Genomic DNA, 26,566 nt, shown 5'->3' with positions numbered 1-26,566 from the left:
TTGATACAACAAAACCCTCAATCAATTAGGGTGCATCTTTAGCCAGTAAAAAAGAACAGTCTTCCTCTGCTTGAGTTTGATTTCTGGTGTTTTCATGGATACATCCAAATAGTTTTTGTGGCAGCAACATGGAAGTGATTTGCCTTTCTCTGGTTTGTTTGTTTGCTTGTTCATTCATTCATTTGTTCTTCCCAGTCTAGCTTAGACCCTAGAACTCCTTGGTCATCTCCCATCCAAGTACCAACCCTGCCTAACTTTTCCAAGATTAGCTACCTTCAGTAAACCCCCATCAGTCTAACTCTGCTTCTAAGAATGCTTTTTCCTTTTGAGGCTGTTCAAACAGGGAGAGATACATAAAGAGATTTTTTTTAAAATGCAGGAGGCATTATACAGGCTGCCACAACTTAGGCTTTGTTAATATTTGTTTTGGTAGGACTACTAGATTTTTTTAATGACTTACTGACTTAGAAAACACACTTAAACATGTATAATCTAATCAGACATGGACGTTTAGATGGTTTGAAAAATACAAACTTGGCCATTGTGTGCTTATGAAAGAATTACGAGCTGTGGTTTTCCTTCTCTAAGTAAAAGGCTATCTTCCTTCTTTCAGGTTTCCCTACCAGATAAACAAACAATCAATCACTAGAGCAGGATTGCCCACTTTTTAAAAAGGAAAGAAATTTCTTTCAAGAAATTTGTACTTGTTTGGATCCAGGAGTAAAGTGACCACATCCAGCAGGGCTTCCCCATCACATTACTCTTCCTTGAAGCAGAATGGAGTTTCCATCTAGGTAAAAGTCAGTTAAGTCATACATAACAATGTGTTCCCAACTGATAACTTTTAGGAGATCTGCCAGCTACACCTTTTGAAAAAGTGAGATGGTTTCAAATATATTTTCAATATTTTTAAACTGAAAGATATGCTCTTGTACTGTGTGCTAATGTTTCTGTTACAGAACATAGTTTCAGCATTATTTATTTAAAATGGTTTACTAGAATTCTATACTGCAGAATGTAAAAGGGATGCATAGATCATAAAATTCATTTTGAATTCTAATCCTGAGATTTGAAACACAGTCTGATTTGCTTCAGAATTATCCTGCTACTCTTGCAACCCAAGAATCACAATTCCAGTTGTGATCAGTGAGCGTAGATGTAAGTTCTGTGTGTATCTGTGTCCCTTATAAAAATATACAATAAGATTCTCAGAGACTATTACTGACATGAGGTGAAGATGCTGGCATTTTCCATCTACGGAGGGACTGGGATCATACATTGTGCTGAACTACAAATTGTTTGGTTTTGTGCTAAACTACAAATTGCTTTGAACTAGCCAATTGTAATTTATTCAATAAACTATGGCTAAGCAAATGATGGTTTAATGTACTGGGTGAACTCAGCAGATAGCTGTAGGCTAGTAACATTATTTGTGGTTTCCCATTGATAGGGGCTGTTTGATTTCTAAAAGAGAATGAGTAGTATATAGGATTGCTAGTGAGTATGTGTAATACAATAATTCAGCCTCAAGAGAAGTTACAGGGGAGGAAGCTCTGGAGAAGAAATGGAACTAGATAATATCAGCACATAGACTGTATATTTTGTCTTTGTGTGTATATAGTTTCATGATTACATTACCTATTATATGTGGTGTATATACATACTATAAATAATATAATCATGAAGCTTTGTATTCTATATCTAATTGATAATTCTCTCTGAGTTTTGAATGCTGTTTTAATTTAGTTATACTATACATGACTATGAAAATACACCACAACAATCTGTTTGCCCAGTTCTTGAATAATGTGAATACCTATTTTTTGCATTCAGACATTCAAGAATTACAAGACATCTCCAAGTGTTGGGGATGTAGGAAAGATCCTGTTAGGAACTCATTTGGTCTCAGGTCACCTGGTACCAAAGTTAAGGTGAAATTTTGAAAAGATGATCAAATACCAAATTGGAAACTAAGTGTTGTTTTGCCCTAATTGTTCAAAGAAAATTCAAACTGCAGGTTGGCCTTGCTATTTGAAGATGGATGTCCAATTCCTGTGGATGTCATATTAGTGCCACAGTACCACTTAAGACAGAACAAGTATATTCTCAGTCAAATGACCTCCTATGTCAGTGTTATTATGCCTGTTAATAAACCTGTGAGGTTATTTTTGAGAACAAATAATAGAATTCAGTGTATATGCATTTTTTTACTCTGCTTTTCTATCTTAGAAAGGTGATCAAAAGAACTAAAAGTAAATTGAAATTCTTACAATGTTACAATCCCTAAGATAATGTTTTCAAAAGCAAAATGAAGAGGCCATTAAACCATACTTTCTTCCTTAGGTGAAAAAACACATTTGTGCTTTATGTTTGAACATGAGAGGTGCTGGAAACCGATGAACTTTGGGGAGTAGAGAATTTCACACTTTGAAAATAGCCAATGAAAATCCCAATTGTGGTGATCAATTTAGATTTGGAACCAGACAGGGAGGCCTCCTTGGGACAGTGTCACATGAAACTAGACAATCTTTCAAGAGACTAAATTCCAGAGGCAGCAAGTGGGTTGTATTGATCAAATCTATGGAATGAACTATCTGTATTTAGAATCTGAATGCATAAGCTGTAGGGGAAATAACAATGTTTGTGTATCACTTTATACTTTCTGAAGATTTCTAAGAAATTTTTAAACGTAAAGACTTGAAAGTCTGAGTATTTGGATGCAGCTTATCAAAGACAATTTTAAAAATGAATATTGAGGTTTATTGTGTCAACATGTCTGAGGCTATTTTATGGCCGTTCCATGTTATACCAATGCAGTAAATAAACATTTGCACTGGGTGAGCCTTTTAAATGGGAGGGAATTCCATTTTTGACTACAGCATAATGTAAACCAGCATAAATGTTTCAACCTTGAGATAGGTTATCAATGCACTCAATCAGTTTTTGCATTCCTTTCATCCATAAGTAAAAATGACCACATTTTAAAAACCATGTTCTATTTTGAAATGACATTCTGCAAATAACATTCAGGCAAGTATTTGGTATTAAGGAGTTCTAAAAACATCTCTCATGGATAACAATTCAATTCTCTGAAATGTCCACTTAAAATTATTGTTATTTAACTATACATCCTCTTATCTACTAGCTAAAAGAACTGGAGTAATTATCTGTTAGCTTAAAGGAATTGTAGTAACTATCTTTTGTATAAATAAAAAGTATTTCTTTGTGAAAAAAATCAACTGTAACCCTTAGCAGAAAGGAAAAACTAAAAAGGAATGTTAATGTATGGAAAAAAAAGAATGTCATGGAGAATAAACATACAGTATTTGTATGTTATTGTATTCGTTGTCTAACGAGATCCTTTTTAATAAGCACTTTGGTAATTTGTTTTAAATGAAAGCAATATATAATTTGTATATAAATCAGTACATCATCCACCAAAATGTGCAGCAAAAATGTAAAATATTCAAACTAGGACATTTGGGTTTAAATCCTACGCACACTCATTTGAAAACACAGACCACTTCTAATTGGGAGGTGTACGTTTGGAGTGCGAGATGATCAAGAGTCGTGTGTCAGCAATGTTGCCTGCCATACATTGTATGTTATCAGAGCCTGATGGTACAATATAGCCAAATTTTTAAAATTAGCAATTCTGCTGGGAGTTGTTTGCATATTTCACTGCTGTCTGAAACAAATGGTTCCATATTATGCTGCCTTTTTAAAAAGCTTGCATGTTGCTGGTGCTGAGAATTTATCTTGCTTCCTTAATACTGATGTATAATTAAATTAGATATGTAACAGATGGAAAGAACTTAAGTCTGTTAGTGGCAGAAGGCAGACATGCATGCTAATGAGAAATCACAAGAGCATTCTGTGGCAGGGAAGTGATCTGCAGACATTATGTATCCAGGAATTCAATGATTTCCTTATTGTTAAGGGAATCATGGAGTATATTCAGATAGGTTTTAATGTACCTGAGAGTTACACATGCCTTGTAAGAGGAAACCCCAAGAAACATGAGTATTTTGTTGTTCACTGTTTGGCCAAGGCTTAAACAATGATTCATACAAGACACTGCCTTTACTTACTTTTTCTCAGCCCCAAATTTTCCGTGGTATATCATGAAAAAATAGTGCTCTGTTGTGGTTAAGATGATGGACTGGCATTGGAAAACTCGCCGTGTGGGCCAGTTGCTTTCTCTCAGTCCAACATGCTTGAAAAAAGTAACTAAGTTAACAAAAGTTAAAAGCACCCTCAGCTTTGGTCCTATGTTTTATTACATGTGGTTTTTTTGGTCTAAGTAGATAGCAGCATCTAGAAAACCTTGGCTGAACTCAGAACCCTAAGCAGTACCAGGCCATGGTTACTATATTTGGTAGGGAGATCAACAGGAAATCCCCAGTCTTTAGGCTGGATTGGGACTTTGAAAAAACATCCCAGAAGGCATAGACCAACAAATTCTATATTACTGTCAAGAAAACAACAAGGACCTGTTCATGAAGTCACCAGGAAGTGAGCTGAACTCAAGGAGGACTTTATGGTCTACAAGAAAAGGTAAAATCTAGGAGATCAGTATGAAAATAAATCAAATAAGTAATAATATAAAATTACAAGCATCAATTCTGAAAGAATTAAAAATATAGACAAGCCATTAACACACCAAGAAAAGCAGTGAGAGTGAACAATGATTAAAATGAAATCTATACAATTTCATACCTAGTGTATTGTGTATAATCACTACCAGAGATCTAGCCTCTTGAAGGAAGAATATTACATAAAAATGGGATGGTCTCCCTGAAAAGTCTTTAAACAAGAAATAAATAAAGCCATATCTCAGATCTTTGTACCATGAGCAAAAAAGGATATGTCCTAGTGATAAATATCCGTTATGGCAAGGACAGATATAGGTTGTTTTCCCATCAGTGAGTTATCAGTAAGTCTTCTGGAATTATCCAACCATTGTTATGCTGATATTACAGTAATGAGGACAAGTGGAATGTTACTTCAGTGATGTCTGGGTGACCCAAGATGTCTGTATTGAAGATGGCCACATTCTAACCTTGAGTTTTCCTTGTGGAGAGTGGAACGAAAAGCATCAAGTCTGAATAATAAGGATTTTTTTCTGTACTTGCAGCCAATCAGTCCACCTAGGTAACCTATACATATTTCATTAAAGAATAATAATTTAAGTACTCAACCTATTAAATAGGATTGGTTTTCCAAAATCTAAGTTTGCCTGTTATCAATATCCAATAAATGAATGCTTTAGCATGTCTGGTTTTAGCTATCCTTATTCACCGTGCAAAGACAGCACGTCAGGCCACCAAGCAATTCTTATGGAACTGTGATTTTCCAGAAAATAGTTAATCTTTGTCATGATATATAACATCTGTTTTTTTTATATATTCACAGTAATATATATACACAGCAAAATTGATCTGGATATGATTTAATTGTGCTCTATTATCTGTTATAAAATCTTCCCAGTTGCTCTGCAGACATCCACAATGAGTAGGAAAGATATTCACTAGTACAATAACATGGAGAGGCTCTACTATTCTGTGGCAATTAATATGAGCAAGGCTACATATTTTTCAGCTGTCTCACTCAGACAAGCTGCCACTGGGAAGTGGTTCATCTCAGTTATGATCCTTCGGCTTGTGTTGCCTTTCCTTCGTGGAGCTGTTCCCTTGGGAATCTCCTGTGTGAAGGAATTTAAAGCATATACACAGGCCTTCAGAATATGACTTTCAAAGAGTAATGCATTGATTTGAAAGTCCTGTTGATCTCAGAGAAGCCCAGTCAGAAAGTACACTATTGTTTTCTGAGAACTAAATTCATTTTAGAACAAAGTTTTCTCAGATAGGAGCTTAAACTCATTTCATGAAGCATAGACAGGAGAATTCCAAAGACTTGCTCCTTAACATAAGAGCAGTTATACTAGAGTTGAGATTTGTACAGCCAGAAAAAGGAGGGGATAAGAAGGAGAAGGAGAAGGAGAAGGAGAAGGAGAAGGAGGAGACCATTTGCATGAACTGGATTTTCAGTTTTTTCTCAGTAGAATTTGGCTCGCCACCTCTACTACTACTCAGTAAAAAGCCCAATTGGAAATGGAACCAAATAATGTCTAATTCATTTTATCAACTGTATTCATCAGTTCTGTAGATATTGAATATGTCTCCCCACCTCCTGCTCCCCTCCTGTGAATTTTCTCCTGGCAAACAGCAATCCTTCAACTTGCCAATGTAAATGTAACTGCAGTGAACTTAAAAAAAAAATAGTCATAACTACCAGCATAAGTATAAACAAAGGGCCCACTACCTAGATCTGGAACAACCTGGAACAACAGTTGGCTTTTTATTTAAGGAGAGCAGACAAAAGGAGCATTGCTTACTAATACCTTACAGGAAAAAAAAAAAGTAAGTTTTTGCTTATAAACTTCAATGGGATGTTGTTTAAAATAGGGCCTGAGTGGCGACAGACGCCTACATGAATCATCTGGTATAATTATTTTTTTTTCAGTCTCTCCATCCTCTACTTTTTCTTCACATTTCAACAGGAGCACTGACAGTGTAATGAAAAAAGCACCAGGGTTATGTACATATACCAGCACATGAGGCCCAGGCTTAGAAACTCAGCCACTAGTGGCCTTACTCATCAGCCAAGTTTCTAAAAAAAATATTGCATTCTGTGATCTGCTCTGAATGGTCTCTTTTCTAGGCGGACTTAACATTTAAGCAGTATGTATCATTACTATACTGTGTGTGGAATGAGAGGATTATAGTTCAGTACAAACCAAATGCCCACTAGTCTTAATTGCAAAAAGCCGTAAAAATGCAGGGAGAGGACATTTATTAATAAGGAAATAGATACCAGTGTTTGGCAACAAAAATCAGCTAACCTTTATGGAAGGAAGCAAGCAAACTTTTTTTCTTCTTCTTCTAGCTTTAACTCAAATCCTTGTTCTTTGTTCTTTCGTTTGGAATTGAAGGGGGGAAAATAATGCCATTCCTTTTATATTCTGCTAAGGAAATAGCTGAAATGAAGAGGATTGGGGTCTAAAGAATAGAAAAGAATGGACTTTATGGTCATAACCAAGTCTAATGCTAATTGTGCGTAAGCATTACCACAAAGTGCTGCAATATCCATGGTAAGAAACCCCCCCCCCCACCTCCCCCCCCCACCGCTCTTTCCTAACTTCTGTGCCTTTAATGATTTAGGTTTCTTAACATTGTTCATAAAAAGCCACTGTTTCCTATTTTGCCCCAAAAAACAAGAAGCCATCCATGTAGTCATCAGGAGTCAAGGGACTTTTATGAGAAACAGGTTTGTACAAACACATTTTTTTTTGGTGCCTTTCGGTCAGTGCTGACTCCTGGCGACTGCCTGGACAAGTCCCTGCAGCTTTCTTGGCAAAGTTTTTTGGAAGTGGTTTGCCCTGCCTGCTTCCCAGGGCTGAGAGAGAGGGACTGGCCCAGGGTCACCCAGCTGGCTTTGTGCTAAGGCAGGACTAGAACTCACCGTCTCCTGATTTCTAGCCTGTTGCCTGAACCACTACACCAAACGGACTCTAATACTTTCAGCCATGTGTGTGTGTGCATGCCTTCAAGTCAGTGCTGACTGCTGGCAGGTTTTTCAGAAGTGGTTTGCCCTGGCCTCCTTCCCAGGGCAGAGAGAGAGCGACTGGCCCAAGATCACCAGCTGGCTTTGTGCCTCAAGCGGGACTAGAACTCACGGCCTCCCAGTTTCTAGCCTGCTGCCTTCACCACTGCATCAAACTGGATCTCTGTACAAACACTAGCATTGTTTAAAACAAACATGATATTAAACCACAATTTTGAACCTGGTTTGAGATCTGCAGTTGAAAACAAGGGGAAAATGCATTTATATGCGTGTGTGCATGTGTGTGTGTATGTTGTTGTTGTTGTTTAGTCGTTAAGTCGTGTCCGACTCTTCGTGACCCCATGAACCATATTGCGCCAGGCCTTCCTGTCCTTCACTGCCTCCCTGAGTTTGCTCAGTTTCATGCTCATTGCTTCAGTGATGCTATCTAACCATCTCATCCTCTGCCGTCCTCTTCTCCTTTTGCCTTCAATCTTTCCCAGCATCAGGGTCTTCTCCAAAGAGATCTCTCTTCGCATTAGGTGGCCAAAATATCTGAGCTTGAGCTTCATTATCGATCCTTCCAATGAGCAATCAGGGTTGATTTCCTTTAAGATTGACTGGTTTGACCTCCGAGCAGTCCAGGGAACTCTTAAGAGTCTTCTCCAGCACCACAGTTCAAAGGCATCAATTCTTCGGCGCTCGGCCTTTTTTATGGTCCAGCTCTCACAGCCATACATTACTACTGGAAAAACCATAGCTTTGACTATGCAGATCTTTGTCGGCAAGGTGACGTCTCTGCTTTTTAATATGCTATCTAGGCTTGCCATAGCTTTCCTCCCAAGGAGCAAGCATCTTTTAATTTCATGGCTGCAGTCTCCGTCTGCGGTGATCTTGGAGCCCAAATAAATGAAGTCTGTTACTGCTTCCATTTCTACCCCTTCTATTTGCCAGGAATTGATGGGTCCAGATGCCATGATCTTAGTTTTTTTAATGTTGAGTTTCAAGCCAGCTTTTGCACTCTCCTCTTTCACCCTCATCAAGAGGCTCTTTAGTTCTTCTTCACTTTCTGCCATTAGGGTGGTATCGTCCACATATCTGAGGTTGTTGATGATTCTCCCTGCAATCTTAATTCCGGCTTGTGATTCTTCCAGCCTGGCATTTCTCATGATGTACTCTGCATATAGGTTAAATAAGCAGGGTGACAGTATACAGCCTTGTCGTACACCTTTCCCTATTTTGAACCAATCGGTTGTTCCGTGACCGGTTCTAACTGTTGCTTCTTGGCCCGCATACAGATTTCTCAGGAGACAGGTAAGGTGGTCTGGTATTCCCATCTCTTTAAGAATTTGCCACAGTTTGTTGTGATCCACACAATCAAAGGCTTTTGCATAGTCAATGAAGCAGAAGTAGATATTTTTCTGGAACTCTCGTGCTTTCTCCATGATCCAGCGAATGTTGGCGATTTGATCTCTAGTTCCTCTGCCTCTTCGAAACCCAGCTTGTACATCCGGTAGTTCTCGGTTCATATATTGCTGAAGCCTAGCTTGTAGGATTTTGAGCATAACCTTGCTAGCATGTGAAATGAGTGCAATTGTGCGATAGTTTGAGCATTCTTTGGCGTTGCCCTTCTTTGGAATTGGAACGTAAACTGACCTTTTCCAATCCCGTGGCCACTGTTGCGTTTTCCAAACTTGCTGGCATATTGAGTGCAGCACTTTAACACCATCATCTTTTAGTATTTTAAATAACTCAGCTGGAATCCTGTCATCTCCACTAGCTTTGTTGTTAGCAATGCTTCCTAAGGCCCACTTGATTTCACTCTCTAGGATGTCTGGCTCAAGGTCAGTGATCACACCAGCGTGGACATCAGGGACATTAAGATCTTTCTTGTATAGTTCTTCTGTGTATTCTTGCCACCTCTTCTTAATCTCTTCTGCTTCTGTTAGGTCCCTGCCTTTTTTGTCCTTTATCATGCCCATCTTTGCACTAAACGTTCCTTTCATATCTCCAATTTTCTTGAAGAGATCTCTAGTCTTCCCCATTCTATTGTTTTCCTCAATTTCTTTGCATTGTTCATTTAAGAAGGCCTTCTTATCTCTCCTGGCTATTCTCTGGAAATCTGCATTCAGCTGCTTATATCTTTCCCTTTCACCCTTGCTTTTCGCATTCCTTCTTTCCACAGCTATTTGTAAAGCCTCATCAGACAGCCATTTTGCTTTCTTGCATTTCTTTTTCTTTGGGATGGTTTTAGTTGCTGCCTCCTGTACAATGTTACAGACCTCCGTCCATAGTTCTTCAGGCACTCTGTCTACCAAATCTAATCCTCTAAATCTATTCATCACCTTCACTGTGTACTCACAAGGAATATGATCTAAGTCATACCTGAGTGGTCTAGTGGTTTTCCCTACATTCTTCAATTTAAGCCTAAATTTTGCAGTAAGAAGCTCATGATCTGAGCCACAGTCAGCTCCTGGTCTTGTTTTTGCTGTCTGTATAGAGCTTCTCCATCTTTGGCTGCAAAGTATATAATCAATCTGGTTTCGGTATTGACCATCTGGTGATGTCCATGTGTAGAGTCGTCTCTTGTGTTGTTGGAAAAGAGTGTTTGCTATGACTAGCTTGTTCTCTTGACAGAACTCTATTAGCCTTTGCCCTGCTTCATTTTGTACTCCAAGGCCAAATTTGCCTGTTATTCCGATTACTCCTTGACTTCCTACTTTAGCATTCCAATCCCCTATGATGAAAAGGACATCTTTTTGGTGCTAGTTCTAGAAGGTGTTGTAGGTCTTCATAGAAGCGGTCAACTTCAGCTTCTTCAGCATCAGTGGTTGGGGCATAGACTTGGATGACTGTGATATTGAATGGTTTGCCTTGGATATGCACTGAGATCATTCTGTCGTTTTTGAGGTTGTACCCCATTACTGCCTTTCCCACTCTCTTATTCACTATGAGTGCAACTCCATTTCTTCTAAGGGTTTCTTGCCCACAGTAGTAGATATAATGGTCACCCGAATTAAATTCACCCATTCCCGTCCATTTCAGTTCGCTGATTCCCAAGATGTCGATGTTCAGTCTTGTCATCTCATGCTTGACCACATCCAGCTTGCCTTGGTTCATAGATCTTACATTCCAGGTACCTATACAATATTGTTCTTTACAGCATCGGACCTTCTTTTCGCTTCCAGATACATCCACAGCTGAACGTCCTTTCGGCTTTGGCCCAGCCGCTTCACTCTTTCTGGAGCTACTTGGAAATGCCCTCCGCTCTTCCCCAGTAGCATATTGGACACCTTCCGACCTGAGGGGCTCATCTTCCGGCGTCATATCTTTTAGCCTTTTAACATTGTCCATGGGGTTTTCTTGGCAAGGATACTGGAGTGGGTTGCCATTTCCTTCTCCAGTGGACCACATTTTGTCAGAACTCTCTGTCATGACCTGTCCGTCTTGGGTGGCCCTGCACGGTATAGCTCATGGCTTCACTGAGTTACGCAAGCCCCTTCGCCATGACAAGGCAGTGATCCATGAAGGGGTGTGTGTATACTGTATGTATATGTATAATCCATGATCAGAAAACAGGAGCAATGCAATACTTTTCTATAAAATGTTTTCTATAAACATTTTATAGAAAAGTATGACAAAGAAATTGAAAAAATGGCTGAATATATTTTATTAGAAAAATCCTGTTTTGGGGCAGGGGGAGGGGAAGGGGAAGCAACACCTATTGGTTCCTAAGTCGACTTGCATAGCAGAACCTTTTGCTCATCCAGCAGCTGCAGCACCCTTCCAATGTGCTCCAACAAACCACCTAACCTTCTGGAGCAAGTTGGAAGCCATGGGGAAGTGGGTGGCAAGAGAAAAGGCATTTAGAGAGCATGTTGGGGACCGCAGAGGAAGGGGCCTAGTTCCCTCTTGCTTTGGAGGATAGAGGTTCCCATGGCATAATTCACTTCCCCCAGAAAAACTCTTCATTAGATCCTCATCTTTTTGTTGTAGATGAAACTGGAATGTCATAGCAAACATTAAAAATCACTGGCAAAACAAAAGTCATTCCTAAAGCTGTAAAATATTTCATTGTAATAACAATAGAAGAAAATGCTGGAGATTCAAAACTGATTTTAAAAGAGTGTGTATGTGTGTGCGTGTGTCAATTCTAAATTCCTCTTCTCTTGCCACCCACTTCCCCGTGACTTCCAGCTTGCTCCAGAAGGTTAGGTGGGTGAGGAAAACACACACACACACACACACACACACACACAAAGAGAGAGAGAGAGAGAGAGAATAAGAGTACATGTTTATGTGACCCCCAATACAATAGGCTTTTAGGGGGAAATACTGCAGAGATGAGATATAGTTTGAAGTCAGTGTGTTGCCATAACACTTATGATTGCTTAGAACAATGCAAGAGCTTCTTTTAAGACCAAACCCCAGACCCAACTGGCTAGCAAATTAAGTTTTCCTTCAACATGCTGCCCTGGAATCTCCTGGCCCTTTGCAATCTTTGGTCACTACTAAATGTGTACTCTGTCCTACTTTGAAACATTAGTAAGGCCTGTCCTGATCCAGATTTTTCCATTATGAATATCTCAGAGGAAATGCTTAGGCTTTGTTATCAGCTTTGCCATAAATTACTCTGTAGGTGCTATTTCAGTGCTCCAATTCCTTTCATGAAAAATAGGAATAATAAAGTGTGATTGTTGATGTGTCAAAAAACCTTGTCTTCCCCACACTGATTTCACCTGCTATTTTCATTTCTTCTCAGCTTTTCAAAAATAATTTGTACCTCCTATAAAGTTCTCAGGATGGTGCCGGGCCAGCATTCACTTGCAGGAGTGAGATTTCTGTTAAAAGAACAATACGGCGCCTCCTTACTCTGGCATTGTGTTGCATGACTGTCCAAACCTGAGCTTCAGCTGAAATTCTAATAAAGCAGAAAATGCAGTGGTGAGGCTGATATATGAAATTTCTGTTTCATGGTAAATTATAAAGGCCAAACAGATTGAATGCCACATGTCCCGAGGAACCACCAAAAAAGCTAAGATTTTTGTGGGCTTGATCAACAGAAGCAAGTCTGATTTAAGAAACATTTGCTTATTTATAAATAAACTCTAGGCAGCTTACAATCATAGCATTGCAAAAGCATAACAACAATAAGCATATTACAACGGTTGTGAAGGAATGGGACATCCCCATGGCTGAAATCAGAATCAGTTCATGAAACATTGCTACAAGTCAGCACTGAGGACGGTAGCTCTTAGAAGTGATCACGCTTGTCTCCTGCTTATTTAAATGTATTGTTCCCCACCCCTTGTCCCTCAAAATCTTTAGCTTGGTCACCAGCTTTCAGGATACAGCGTAGGAACATTGCTTCACAGGAGGAAGCACTAGCCAGAATCATTTATTTGGTCCCAAGCCTGGAAAAACCACTCAACAAAATATGACTAGGCTTCTCCTTCTTGACAGATGCTTTTGTAAATGCTAATCCCAGATGTAGCCTAGGCTACTGACAGATGTCCCCAATAATTCTATTGTTGCATCTTTACAATATGTAGCCTGATGCTGGCATATGGCAGTGTTGCTACAATACAGGGGCCCTGAGCCAATACTGTCATTCCTTGTTTTACAAAGCAATATGTTTGAGCGCCAGCATTGATTGGAATATTCTGATGAATGCCCTGCCCATTGCCCAATGCTTTCAAATGGGAGTCAAGACACATAAATGTTCAGATTAAGTGCTTCATTTTCATTAATCAATTAATTAATTGAAGACTGAATGAACAGCTGGCAAGATAGGGTTTGAAATGGATGTGATGAGTCAATTCCTTTTTCCTACTTGGGTGACAGCATTCATCATACACAATTTTCTTTTTTTTCCCCTTCCCTTCCCATCCCTTTCCCACTATTTAGCCACACCCTTATCAAACTCCAACTGTTCTTATGTAGGTTCATCGCTTCAGTCCCTGTTGCATCATGTTGACAGTTTGAAACTCAACTTTAACTTCTTACACCTAATAAGCCATAACAGATTCCATCTTTTGATTCATAAATCTCTAAATTTTCCAGATGTGATAAGTCTGCTAGACAAAGCTTTAAATCATTCTTCCTAGTAGAGATTACTGTATGGTGAATGATTTGCATCAGTGGTTTACTATCCAGATTATCCAGTAATGTACATGGTTGCCCTGTTGAAATGAATATTCAAAGCAGTTTTTGGCTTTTTCTAGAACGTGCTGTTCCATGTTGCTCCAGAGGTTGAATGTTGCTTTACCATCTCTGCTAGGCTTAAGAAAGGCTGTTGTCTTAAACTTTGCAAACTCACGGGCTGGTGTAAACTACACCAATAGTGTAACATTGGCAATGATTTTTCTTACATAACCATTGTGGGGACTTCTATCTATTTGAACAATAAGAAATGTTTTTTTGTCGGCGACATTAAGCTACAGCAGTCATTCTTATTTAAAATGGTCCTAAACTGTAGTGTTGAATACAGTCGAACGTATGCAACAATCCTTTGCAAATATTTCATTTGTGTATCTGGTGTCACTGCATTATATTCTGTCCCACTTCTACAGCTAAGTGTCAGGGATGCAAAGCAAGGGTGGAAAAATATTCTTTCCAGTAATAACATCTTGCAGTGTGTTTAATTTGCATTGTGTTTCACCTGCTGAAGAAAGGGGAAGAGATATAAATTAGCAGCAGTTCTGGAAGTTTCACAATGCCTGGTTAAACCTTGGTTTACCATTTAAAAATGAGGGCTCAGAAAATTACAGTTTCTTGTTATCCTGAACAAGAGGGAAACTGTCAGCAATGTCATAGGCTCTTAGTGAGTGCAACCATGAAGATGCCACAGGTAATATGAAGTTGATGTATCAACTTCCATCTGTATAAATAGATTCTGAATTAAAGATGATTCATTTAGTGGACAAACTTTGGCTCTCTAATCCTAAAATGCATTGTGGCAAGGCACGCAAGAGGATTTAATTTCATCAAGTGCCCACCTCAGTCCTTTTCAGACAACTCAATGAACTGAAAGCCATGTCAAGCCATCCTTGCAATGCCTAACCATAATAAAGCAAGAGAAAAGGTCGCAAAAAATCCCTTTCTCCAAGTAAATAGGAAAAGCAAAGAAAAGCAAATGTTGTCAGTTAAAGGCAACAGGCCAATATGTTGAGTGACCTACTTCATCATTGCTGAAGGAGCTCCCTTTAGACTACCATGGTATTGAAGTATGTTGTGTGGCAGAATAAGGAAGTCTTCTTGAGAGGTGTGGAGTCCAGGGGCTAGAAGCTCACAGGTTAAAAAAAAAAGTGGGGGGAGGTCTTTTTGCCAGAGAAGTCCATCAAATCTCAGATGTACAAGCTGAAATGTAACTTTGTAAGAGTTTCTCAGTATTTCAATTTCCCCTTTATCAGTAGTGAGGAATACTGAATGAAGTATACAGGCAGACCTCACATAATGACTGCCTGTTTAGGGACTGCTTGAAATTACAACAGCACTGAAAAAGTAACTTTACAAACAGTTCTTGCATTTATGACTGTCACAGCATCCCACAGTCACGTGATTGCCATTTATGTGCTTCACAGCTGGCTTCTGACAAGCAGAGTCAGTGGAGAAGCCAGCAGTAAAATTGCAAGTTGCGATCATGTGATGTCTCACTTAACGACCCTCAGTGATTCACTTAATGACTGTGGCAGAAGTGAGGTCATAAGCCTGTTGTGGTCATGTGATGTTTCAATTAGCAACCATGTTGCTTAGCGACAGAGTTGCCAGCCCCAATTGGTGGCACTAAGTGAGGACTACCTGTATAGGAGGAAAGCTTAAGCCTCTTAATAAAATGTGTGAGTCTGAAAAGATGCAACCAGTCTCCTTCTGATTTTTGAATAAACTCTATGATAAAAAGGTGTGTGTGTGTACCTCATTAGCCACTGCTCAGGTAAATGACTCCAGCATTATCAGCCTGGAAGGACAATAAGCTTCTATTAATCCCTCATCATCATCTTTGACTGTTGTAATTAGGTCATTCCTAACCTAATTACTTAAACGGTATTATTCTTTTTTCTGCCATTTGTAACAGGAAAGACAAGGAGATATTCTGGCCGCAAATGAAGCTTCCTCCCTCGCTGTCCTGGTTCTCAGAAACAGGCACCAGATACAGCTGCAGCTGTAGGTATGGCTTTGATGCGAGGGGCGTCAAGGCCAAGAGGGATCTTTTCCACACACAGAGGCAGACTTCCACCTGGGCAGAGAGAGGAGGCTTTCTCCGGTAGATGATGTGGGATATCATGAAAGGGTAGCAAATGCTGCCAGGGAGTGGCAGAGATGATCATGGTATTTTCTGCCACAGATCCCTGAATAATCTGACTGCCTTTGTTTATGCTAAATGTTGCCCTTTGTGATTGTGTTTGCATGTGTATATTAATAAAGCAATATTACAGTCCAGGGACATCTGAAAGGGAGGGTTGTCAGAAAAGTCAAGATGGCGGCTGCGGCCACGTGATTGAAGCCCCACCCCTTACACCCCTAAGTAAAAGTGCCATCTGTGACTGAGCTCCTCCTCTTCCTCCTCCTCCTTCCTGAGTTGCAACAGATTTGGATGTCTGGGTGTAGGAAGGGGTACACATAAAGGAGCCCAGCAATGATGGGCAGTCTTTCAGCTAGACCTGCCCCATTCTTGCTGTACCCCATGATTGGTGGATACTTTTTCACTGGCTGGTGATGAGCAGAAGAGGAAGGATAGCAAAGCTGGAGGAATCAACTCCTTATCCAGCGCTGCACAGGAACATCAGCCAGCACCATTCAGCGGGAAATAAGATCAGATGCAACAGAGGCTTGGCAGGGGGGCATCAGATTTGAAGCTGGTACAACTCAAGGTTGTTTTCTGTCAGCTCAAGGATGTGTGGAGGAGAGCGTTTTAAGTCAGACATGATTAACAGATATATTTCTTATTTTTTATATCAGGTTGATGGTCCAAATTGTGGGATACTGAAGATCCACAATGCATGAAATACTTTTACTTGGTTTTGTGCTAAGCCAAATCCCTATATATATATATATTTTGAGAGTAGTTTATATATCCCTATATGGATGTAGAAAGCAGAGAATTCCAAAACTTAGGTTTCAGTATGAAAACACTGGCTTTTTGTGCTTGGCACAGTTAGCTTTTCAATGCTTCCAAAGCTCCTAATCTGTGAAACATTCCAGGGTGTCCCCAACGTATGGGAAGGCCAGCGCAAGGACTTCGTCTGACTTTAATGACGTTTTGTTCGGGTCTTCATTGCATTTCAGTGGTAAAAATCTTTCTTCCTGAGAAGCACTTGAGAAAAATGGAACCAGGGGATGAAGGTCATACTTAGACAAAAGTATATATAAATATGCCAAGAGACTGTTTAGAATGCAAAGAATGGGGGGAGCATAACCATCTCTCACTGTAATCAGTTAGCATGCTCTATAGCAGTGTTTCTCAACCTTGGCAAGTGTAAGATGTGGGGACTTCAACTCCCAGAATTCCCCAGCCAGCATGGAGATGCTGGGGAGATGCTGATTAGGGAATTCTGGGAGTTGAAGTCCACACATCTTACACTTGCCAAGGTTGAGAAACACTGCTATAGAGCATGGGCAGGCTATCTTTTATTATTAAATGATGTAGATTGTAAATTTCAGATTATATAGAGGCAAAATCTTGAAAGTAATCTGATCCCAAGTATTTTAGGGGTTTAGGTACTATCCGCAACCTGGCTCAGCAGCAGAGCTTTTAGCGTAGATGCAATAGGCACGTGGTATGGTTCCTCAGCCCATGATCTAGCTTCCACCTTTGTCAAAACTCCCAAAGCAGTCACAGATGCCTGCAGAAAGGGCACTGCAGTAATCCACATCAGAGGTTACCAGTGCATAAACCAGTGTTGTCCAAACTTGGCCACTTGAAGATGAGTGGACTTCAACTCCCAGAATTTTCCAGCCAGCTGGCTGGGGAATTCTGGGAGTTGAAGTCCACTCATCTTAAAGTGGCCAAGTCTGGACAACACTGGCATAAACTGACGGGGGTTTTCTTTCTCTATGGCTCTTCCCCACTTCACCATTCCAGAAATGGTTCATGGTAGAGGGACTGGGCCGCCATGCCCCCAATACTGAAATATGCAGCCACTAGATGATGGTGACCCAATCATCATGTGTAGGTCAAACCCACTACCATTAGGATGAATAAGGATGCCTGTATGTGTGCCTTTTTCTTGGTGTGCCTGTGTGTGTGTGCCTGTGTGTGTTACAAAGGCATTACAGTAGAGATTTTTTTTTTGTAGTAAAGAATAATTGGTCCACCTGGGGGCAAGTGAAGAAAAAGAAGATATGGTTAGCTATAAAATATTCTATGAGAGGATATGATTTGTTGCAGATTTTGGACCTGACTAATTCGCTTTTTATGGGTTCAGGAGTTCAGTGCATGCCATAATGGCTTCCTCTTTCATTCAAACAGAAGACGCAGATTTATTTATTTGCTCATTATTGGAATGAATTGGGCAAATTGCCTACAGAAAAGATCCATGTGCTCCTTGAACTGACATGAATATTTCTTAGATTGATGTCCCCACTGAACTGATGGGAGTATGCTCAGCTCCATGTTACAGATGTTCCCAATTCAACGTTTATTAGGAAATTTCAGATCCTATTTTTCATGCCACCTTGTAGCTAAGCCTGGATTATGCTATTCCTGGTCTGACAGTCATGTTGCTTTAAACTCTTGCTTCCTCCAAGAAAGTGCGCTGAAAAGGGAGTAATTGCAACCGTTGTCCCAGACGGACCATTTGCACCCCACAGTGATTGGTCCGTGTGACACTGAATCAAAGTGAACGAAGAAAAAAATCCACTTTAAACAGAAGGCATTTTGATCAGTGAGCCTTTAGACCGAACAGAGGGAAGGGTGAATGCGGGAGTAGGTGATGGGATGCAAACTATGAAGATCAGCAATTTATCTAAAACACATTTCCTGCCTTCTAAAGATATTAATATTTAGCCTACACAAGTGACTCCACTGCCTATATACATAGCAGTTCAATTAGTCATTCCCAAGTGAAGCATGCTAATTGATTATTTTGCAGCATCCAGTGGTGATGAATTTAATGGATGTTTTTGTCAAGTAAATTGGCTTGCGGTCTTCATCCAACTTTCTGGCTATTTCTGCTTCCAAATAAGTAGCAGAGCATATTTCTATAAATAGACCAATGCTTGGGGAAAAGAAAAGAGGAAGAAAAAAGGGTCTGCAAGGTAGTACAATGGATTTTAGTTCCTTCTGGTCTCTCCTCAAGCTATCCCTACACACTGCAGGTTGTAAGAAACTGCAGGGGAATGAATAGCCCTTACAGAAATACCACCTCCTATAAAGAACCCAGATGAACATCAGTGATCTTTCATAAGGATGTGGAAATCCTCAAAAGGGTGCTTCGTTTCAACAAAGGCGTGTGAAAAACATGCTCTTAAATTGCTGTGCTTCACTTTGCTGAGGAAGTGGGGCTTCTGTGCATGTGTAGAAGGCCATCCCTGGCTCAGGGAAGCACCAGAAGTGATGTTTCACACTGTGAACACCATATCAAAGAGAAGTGTATTGCCCCTGTGCCTCAGTGTGGCACATTAGCTCTGCTTCATTCTGAGAATGCAAGGCTGTATTCACACAACAAGCCAGGTGAAATCCTAGAGGCTAAATTTGAAAAACATCTGGAGCTTACTAATGTTAGCCTGGGTTAGGGTTTTTTGGTGTCTTTCCAGGTGGCTTAGAGTCATACAAACCTAGGGCATTTATTTAGTGTATGAGTAAATATATTCATGAAGCCAGAAAATGTGATTCAGGATAGCAATACTGTAAAGATGATCTGCTTATGGTTTTTTCCCCATCAGCAAGGCCTTGATAAGGCTATGGGCTGCTGGCCAGAAATCCGTCTAAGAAGTAACAAGCAGCACCAGAATGCCAGAGAACAGTTGTTGTTTCCAACATCTGATGCCCCCGGGAATAATCTCCCCATTGCTCTGAATTGTCCAATTGCCTCCGCTGTATACAAACGGTGTGTGCATATGGGACCCTGCATGAGAAAACGTGCTTTTTCCCTTTTTGCTCACGGTTCAAATGATATGGCTTAAAAGGAATAACTCTAGTACTCAGTTCATTCCATGCCCAACCCCACCCACTTTTTAAATCTTTTTCTGTGACCTTGCTCCCTCTTGCAGTGTGGCCTCTACCCAGCCATTTAAAGGCTGGCACACTTCTTGGCCCAAGGAAAGTCATGTTGTAAGGGTGGGCCTGGGGCCCATCTTCAGTTCCTCTCTCTTCGCTCTGTCCACCTGTGACCAAAATAACATTAATTCTGACCAGCACTTCATCACTTGGACAGCCCTTTTGCTAACAGGCTAAGAGGACTGGCTTTAATAACTATTGCAAAGGAAATGGTCTCTTGTGGAATATTTGCTAATTCGGCAGTCGAGAAGAAGAACACCAGAGGTATTTGTAGAGTTTATGTTTGAGGGAACGGAATGAGCTCCTGGCTTCAGCTACCTGCAGATTATCACCTCTCTTTTTCTCCCCCCAGAACAAAATAGTATGCACTTGAAGAAGCTCCATACTTCCTTAGCTAAATTCAGACAGTGGAGAGAGGAATGGTAACTAATCTGAGGTAACTCTTTTGTTTAGGAAGTTCAGGTGAAGCTGCAGCATTGAGCAGGAAACCAAGCAGCGCACCAGATCGTCCAGAAGACGGATTGGCTCAGTCTAAAAACTGGAACAAACCAACAAAGCAGAATGATTTGCAGAGCAAGCTGGGTGCAAAGACCATTTTTCTATTAAGTGAGCAAAGAGTGGCTGATGTTTCAGTCACTTCTTTTTTTCCCTGTCTTCTTTGCTGAAAAGTTGAAAGCTCCCTTTTTGTTCATTCTTTCAGAAATGTAGAGTGGGTCTAATAAAAGTATTGAATTAATGTGATGTTCTTTTCCTTCTTGGGACCACACAGGTACCTTCATTTTTAATAAGTTACACCAGGATGAAGGACAGGAAGGCCTGGTGCAATATGGTTCATGAGGTCACGAAGAGTCGGACACGACTTAATGACTGAACAACAACAACAACAAAAAGAGTGAATGATAGCTGTTTTCCTATCCAGGGCCTCATTTTGTCAAAGAGAGTTTGTTGGGACCATCTTTTCTCTTCCTCTGACAACTCCCTTTAACTCCCTGTTCTATGTCTCTTTCCAAACAGCTCTCTAAAAGAAGCAAAGATGGTGCTTGGAAGCTCTCTCATGGGTAGGAGTTTTCCAAAAGGACCAAAGGCTCCATCATGTGCCTAAGGCTGCAGGTTGCCCCCTCCAGCATTACATAATCTCCCCTTCTTTTTGGTCCTGAAAATAATACCATGGCTTTAAAGGGGATACATTTATTCCTAGAATTACAAGGTTGGAGCAGTAGGTATTTAGTGCTCTGTTTGTTTTGCTTAATCTAGCTTTTAAAAAAATATCAACTTCTCTCCGAACTAGATTTAAAGCTGTTGAATATAAGAAATTAATCACTTCACTGAGTCGAGCTCTTTGGCTCAGACCCTCTCCCCCTCTCAGGTACATGGCCACTCTTACTGTGTATCATGCCATGATCAGGTGTGTTAAAAAAGTCAAGATAATTGCAATGGTGCGATCAAAGCTCTGCCTGTGCATCGGACATGCCCATGCACTACCCATAAAAAGCAGGCAAAGCTTTGATTGTGCTGCTGTGGTTGCCACCTTGACCTTTTGTACCATTGACTGCAGACACCCCTGGCCATGATGCATTTTCTCTTTATTTGCCTACAGGAAAAGATTTCAGGCATGGAAGCAAAAGGAAACAATGCAGGTTAAGAAAGAAATTAAAGCTTGATTGATTGATTGATTGATTGATTGATTGATTGATTGATTGATTAATGTACTCCTGGCATTGCCTGTCAGTTTACAATACAATGTTAAATATGTATTTATTCATCAAATTTGCATGCCACCGAATCCCAGTGATTCTTGGGAGCATTAAACATCAACAATTAACATCAGTTAATAACAGCATCATATCAAACAGTGAAGCAATAAATCATTGCAATTAAAACACACTAAACTCCCCAAGCCATCGCCCCTAAGTCAAAGAGATAAAGTGCAAAAATTAAAGAGGAAATGTTTGCTTATAGAAATGGGTGCTCAGGTTTCTCATCAAATTAGCCAGTGCTGGTGCCAGCCCTGAAAAGGCCCTGTCCCCTGAGTGGCTCTTGCAGGTAGTTCTTGTTCCTCATCCCTAGAGGAAGTTCAGCATATATGACAAATAACACACTGGAAGTGCTAGCATCAAGCTTCTTCTTTACTAAAGGAACTGCTACTTGGGCTTGCTTACTTCTTTTTTCCCCCTTACAAAAGATAACCCTAATGACCTCATGGAATCAGTGGCTCTAAGTCATTTGTGCACCTGGTCTAGGGAGGTATTGGTGGTTTCATCAGAAAAATAGAATTCAGCATTCTTGTGCACTGGCAAAGGCCTGTACGATCATAGGCCATCCCTTCCCAGTCACTAGTTCTTAATTTACTGTGGTGCCTATGGACCACAGAACACCCCGATGAGACTGCTTTGGGGGCCCAGCAGGCTCCAGTCCCCACCTGATTTTTAAATTTTTTTTTTTTTTTTAAATTAAAACTTATATTAAATTGGTCCCATGGAGTACCCAGAAGCATCCTTAGTAAATAATGTTGCTATCTCTGAATCCCAGGGATTTATTTGGAATTTTATTTGACCTTACCTGGCCAGAAAAATGTCAGAGGTGAGTAACCTAGAGGACTAGAGGAGGAGAAAGGAGGAACCAATCAGTTTGCATCCTGGTCTTCGCATTACTCATGACTAGTCCGCCTTTCCATAGTATCCATGTTGTGGGAGTGCTCATGACATATTCTCAGTGGTGCCCATAGGAGGAGCCAGGAGGATCAGAATGATAAAAGCAGCATCTTGATGCAAACTCCACCTCTTTTCTACATGCCTTATGATGTCATATGTATGCCCCAAAGGGGAAGAGCTTGTGACATGGCATCATTTTGACAAAATGCGATTCTGCAGATGTCACTATCTATTCACAAATATTCGCTGGCCCAAAAAGATTGAGAAGCCTTGGGTGAACATGTCCCTTTTTAACCAACTGATTAGACATTGGAATGCCCAGTGGGAGCAGAAGTCTGGCCTTATCCTGCCCCTTCACCCTGGACATCTATGGAGTTTGAGCCATACAGAAAGGGTAAGCAAATATGCAAAAGTGAGGAGATGGTGAGTCTGCTCTAAGAAATGCAGCAGTGAGGGAATATAATCCAAGAAAATTTAAATCATAGATAGTCCAGGACATTTTTCTGTCTAAGATGGCATCTCCTTCCATTCTGGGCACAAATCTATTGAGAGTGGGAAGTAAATCTTCATTTATGATATAGACAGTTCTTCCTTCTGATTCCAATGCATTGCTGTCACCTTCCCAAGTCTGCTGCCTGAGGTAACTGCCCCTCACTCTACTTTCTCTAATAGTAGCACAAGCCTGGTTTTGAACTCTTTGATGTAGGAGAGAAAAGTGTACTGCAGTGATTTCCATGTTATGTCCAGAGAAACTGCAGTTTTCCTGGTAGTGATGATTGAGATAGATAGATAGATAGATAGATAGATAGATAGATAGATAGATAGATAGATAGATAGATAATGTATAACAACACTCCATAAACACCACACTCAGAATTCTTCATGGAGCTTTCATCCTCTTTCTCTTTGTCAAACTACAGGGCGCGTCATTACTTTGAGGATGTGAACAAAAAGCATAACAGTTCCCTGATGCAACACATGCTATCTCTGATAGCAGAGAAGATGCTCAGAAATGTTGCCATTTCCTGTTATGTGCGCTGGTGGACCATTAGGATACAGTCTTACAGGGTTATCCTTCTTCAGGCTTGAGAAGACACACTGGTTCTTCATTCTAGAAGGCAATTAAGAAACTAAAAATGTAAGTCCCACAAAAGCAGACTTTATGAAATGTTAGGAATAACTTGCCAACATTGAGAGAACCTGGAACCATCAATTGCAGGGGCCATCTTGCCAAATGACCTCTTGCCATCAGTGGACTTATCAGAGGGTCTCCTCTTTTATAGCCACAATAGCTATATATTCATCTGGCAGGGAAATCACTATCTGGAGAAGAGCAAGCAGAGAGCGTGGAGGAAGAAATTAATTTACAGATAGAGTGAACAGTGCTTGCAGCTCGGCTGTGTCTGGATTCTTCAGGCAGCAGTCAGGTTGAAGGAGCAAGCCAGCAGAGAGGGTTGTAGATAGAACTGTCCAACATTCAGACATTCAGAGAGAGATCATGAAGCATCAAGCATGCACTTCAATTGCAAATAACTCTGAGAGGAACACTAAGTCTGATTAAATCTGGTGGGTTGTATGTCTGCTGCTTGATTAATTAGCCAGGGCACTCCTGTTCCTGCCAGCTCTTAGCTTTAGTCACTCACTGCATCTCACAGCCCCTGCAGTGTAAGTAATATTTGCTCTCTAGGACTGGATGGAGGGGAAGAGGTTCTAACCACTCTTAATCTCCATCCGTTTCTGCTTCTGCAAAGCCATTTCCTTTCAGTTTTTCTCAGACAGGTGACTAATTTTCCAGACTCCCAACAATACTCGCCTGAAGCAGTATCACCTTCTCCTCATTGGAAGACTTTTCTGAAGTGGTTTTGATAGAAGCCTATTTATACATTCCATTTAGACTTCTACATCACAGATATCTCAGATTTACCTAAAGCAACATCTGGTATCACTTCAGGGCCCTTCCTCTGGCTTTGCATCCACCCCCTGAGTTTCCATCAAATGATGAGTGTCCTAAGAAGGTCTCCATGACAAGGTGTATATACGTGCATGTATATTTACACAATCTAATCAGAGCCTCATCTATAGGAAGTGCTTCAGATAGCCTCCAATAGATATGGTAGGATCCCTGGAAGAATACTGGACAAAGATCGCACTAATACATCCAAATTAGTCTTGCTTCTATAATAGACACAGTGACCTGAAATTCTTCTTGGCACAAGAACAAAAGGACAAGATATAGAAAGGGTCAGATTCTAGCTTCAGCATGCCGATTGTGAAACTGACAACCATTCAAGACATGACCTTTGGAGACATACAATTGATTCTGTGGGCCTGTTTTCCCTCTCATCAGCACAATGACATCCAGCAAGACATATGCCCAAATGCACGTACTGGTGGAACTAAGTATTCATTACACCAATTAGCTGGAACCCATGAACTTTTCAGAGATTGCCATTCAGGAATCTGGTCAGAATATAGATAAGTATAGATGTCAGCCTGAGAGGCTGGGGAGCCCACCACCAGAATAGATCAGTATAAGGCTCATGGACTCATTATGACACAATAATTCCCGTCAGTGAACTAGAACTGAAGCTGGAAGAACAAGTCAAGAGACATCATATATTGGTGTGCATGGGCTATATCTCAACAACAGCCCATCCAAATTGCCAGGAGGTTCTAAATTTAGGTCACTTCAAAGAAGGCTGCTTGACTTATGCAGTGTATGCATGGTGCTTAGGATATACCCAAAGCACATACTAGAAAATGGTCAGACAGTCTGTTTGTGTCATACAAACCAGGTGTGATGGAATGTGAGGGTGGCCTCAGAAGATGTGGGGAAGAGATGCCACCTAGGGAATGATCAGATAAAAAAGAAAGGAATCCACAACAGGGTAATGGTCAAAGAAAGAAACTTAGGAAGGACCCGCCCTAACTACTCAGGTGGTAAATAGGGAGAGCGGAACTGTACTTTCAGTCTGTACTTTCAGACTTGCAAGATTCTGTTAATGTAGCCTTACAATAAAGTAGAATTAGTTCATCTAGTCTTGTTTACTGTCTGGTTTATCTGGGAGGGCTGACACCAGGAGACCAAGGCAAATAGGTATCTTATTTCACCATTAGCCAGTGGATGAAAGTGTGCATTGCACTGGCTAGTAACAAACAGTTTCCCAAGGGACAACCACAAATTCAGTGGAGTGGATTGTCACATCAGCAGCCCTAGGATCAGGAGTCCCACTGATAGACAACTATAATATAGTCACATGGGTTACCTCTTCCATGTTTGTCAGCCATTACAAGATAAGCAAGTGGGTCTCATCAGATGCAGGTTTGGGCTGCACAATCTTATGGTCAGATTTCATATCTGATGTGGCAATAAATAACCTCTCTCTAGAAACATGATCTCACTTTCAATAGCTAACTACAAAAGCTTCAGAGACATGATATGATCTAGATACATTATTATTATAGATACAAAAGAAGTAACATATGTGCAGAAGATCAGCCAACTGTAGAGCATAGGAATTCAGCCCTATATATGTATATGTCAGATCCAGGATTTATTTCCAAGCCCCTTTTTCATGTTTTTTTTTTTTCAGATTGATTGCTTGTTAGCTGTTCTTTTTCCTGCTCTGAAGCTTAATATCGACTCTGTGTTTACACAACATTTCTGTCCAGCTTTAATTCCTGCCTTGTTAATTTTAGCTCTTAAACTTGTAGAATCCTATAAAGAATATCTAGCCTCCCTCCTAATGAAATAAAGTTGACCAATCTTCTATTGACCAAGAATGGTAGCTGGACTTACCATGAAGTATCCTTCTCATCACTGAGTAGTGGATTCAACAGTCCCACCCAATGAAAGTATAAGAGCATGGAAAAGATATGGAAGACATAAGGAATGACCTTGAAGGACAGGAGGAAGAGCTGCTACCAAGGCAATGGTTAGATAAGTGGGGCTTGAGCCCAGGCCAAGAAACTGACAAGAGAAAATGTCTCAAACAGCTTCTCACTAGTTCACACAAAGATAAAGTGAGGGAGGAGGGAAGCACATTCAGATTTTCAAGATCCTGTTACTATAGCTGATACAATAAAAGCACTG

General features: G+C 40.4%; 1 long non-coding RNA gene across 2 annotated transcripts; it reads left to right on the top strand.

Annotated features, from left to right (window-relative positions):
• The first annotated feature begins 706 nt into the window (after positions 1–706).
• LOC112541865 (uncharacterized) lies at positions 707–26,566 on the top strand. Of its 2 annotated transcripts, XR_015797826.1 has the most exons (4): positions 707–794; positions 20,276–20,428; positions 23,394–23,611; positions 26,067–26,566. It is a non-coding gene; the product is annotated as an uncharacterized LOC112541865 (long non-coding RNA). The 2 variants fall into 2 exon arrangements; XR_015797825.1 differs by lacking the exons at positions 23,394–23,611; positions 26,067–26,566 and having other exon boundaries at positions 20,276–20,558.

Source organism: Python bivittatus, unplaced genomic scaffold (assembly GCF_059951505.1).
Source record: "Python bivittatus isolate LINGU-HERP-01145 unplaced genomic scaffold, Pbiv_v1 ctg000020_np1212, whole genome shotgun sequence".
NCBI lineage: Eukaryota > Metazoa > Chordata > Lepidosauria > Squamata > Pythonidae > Python > Python bivittatus.
This window is presented reverse-complemented; position numbering and strand designations above follow the sequence as displayed.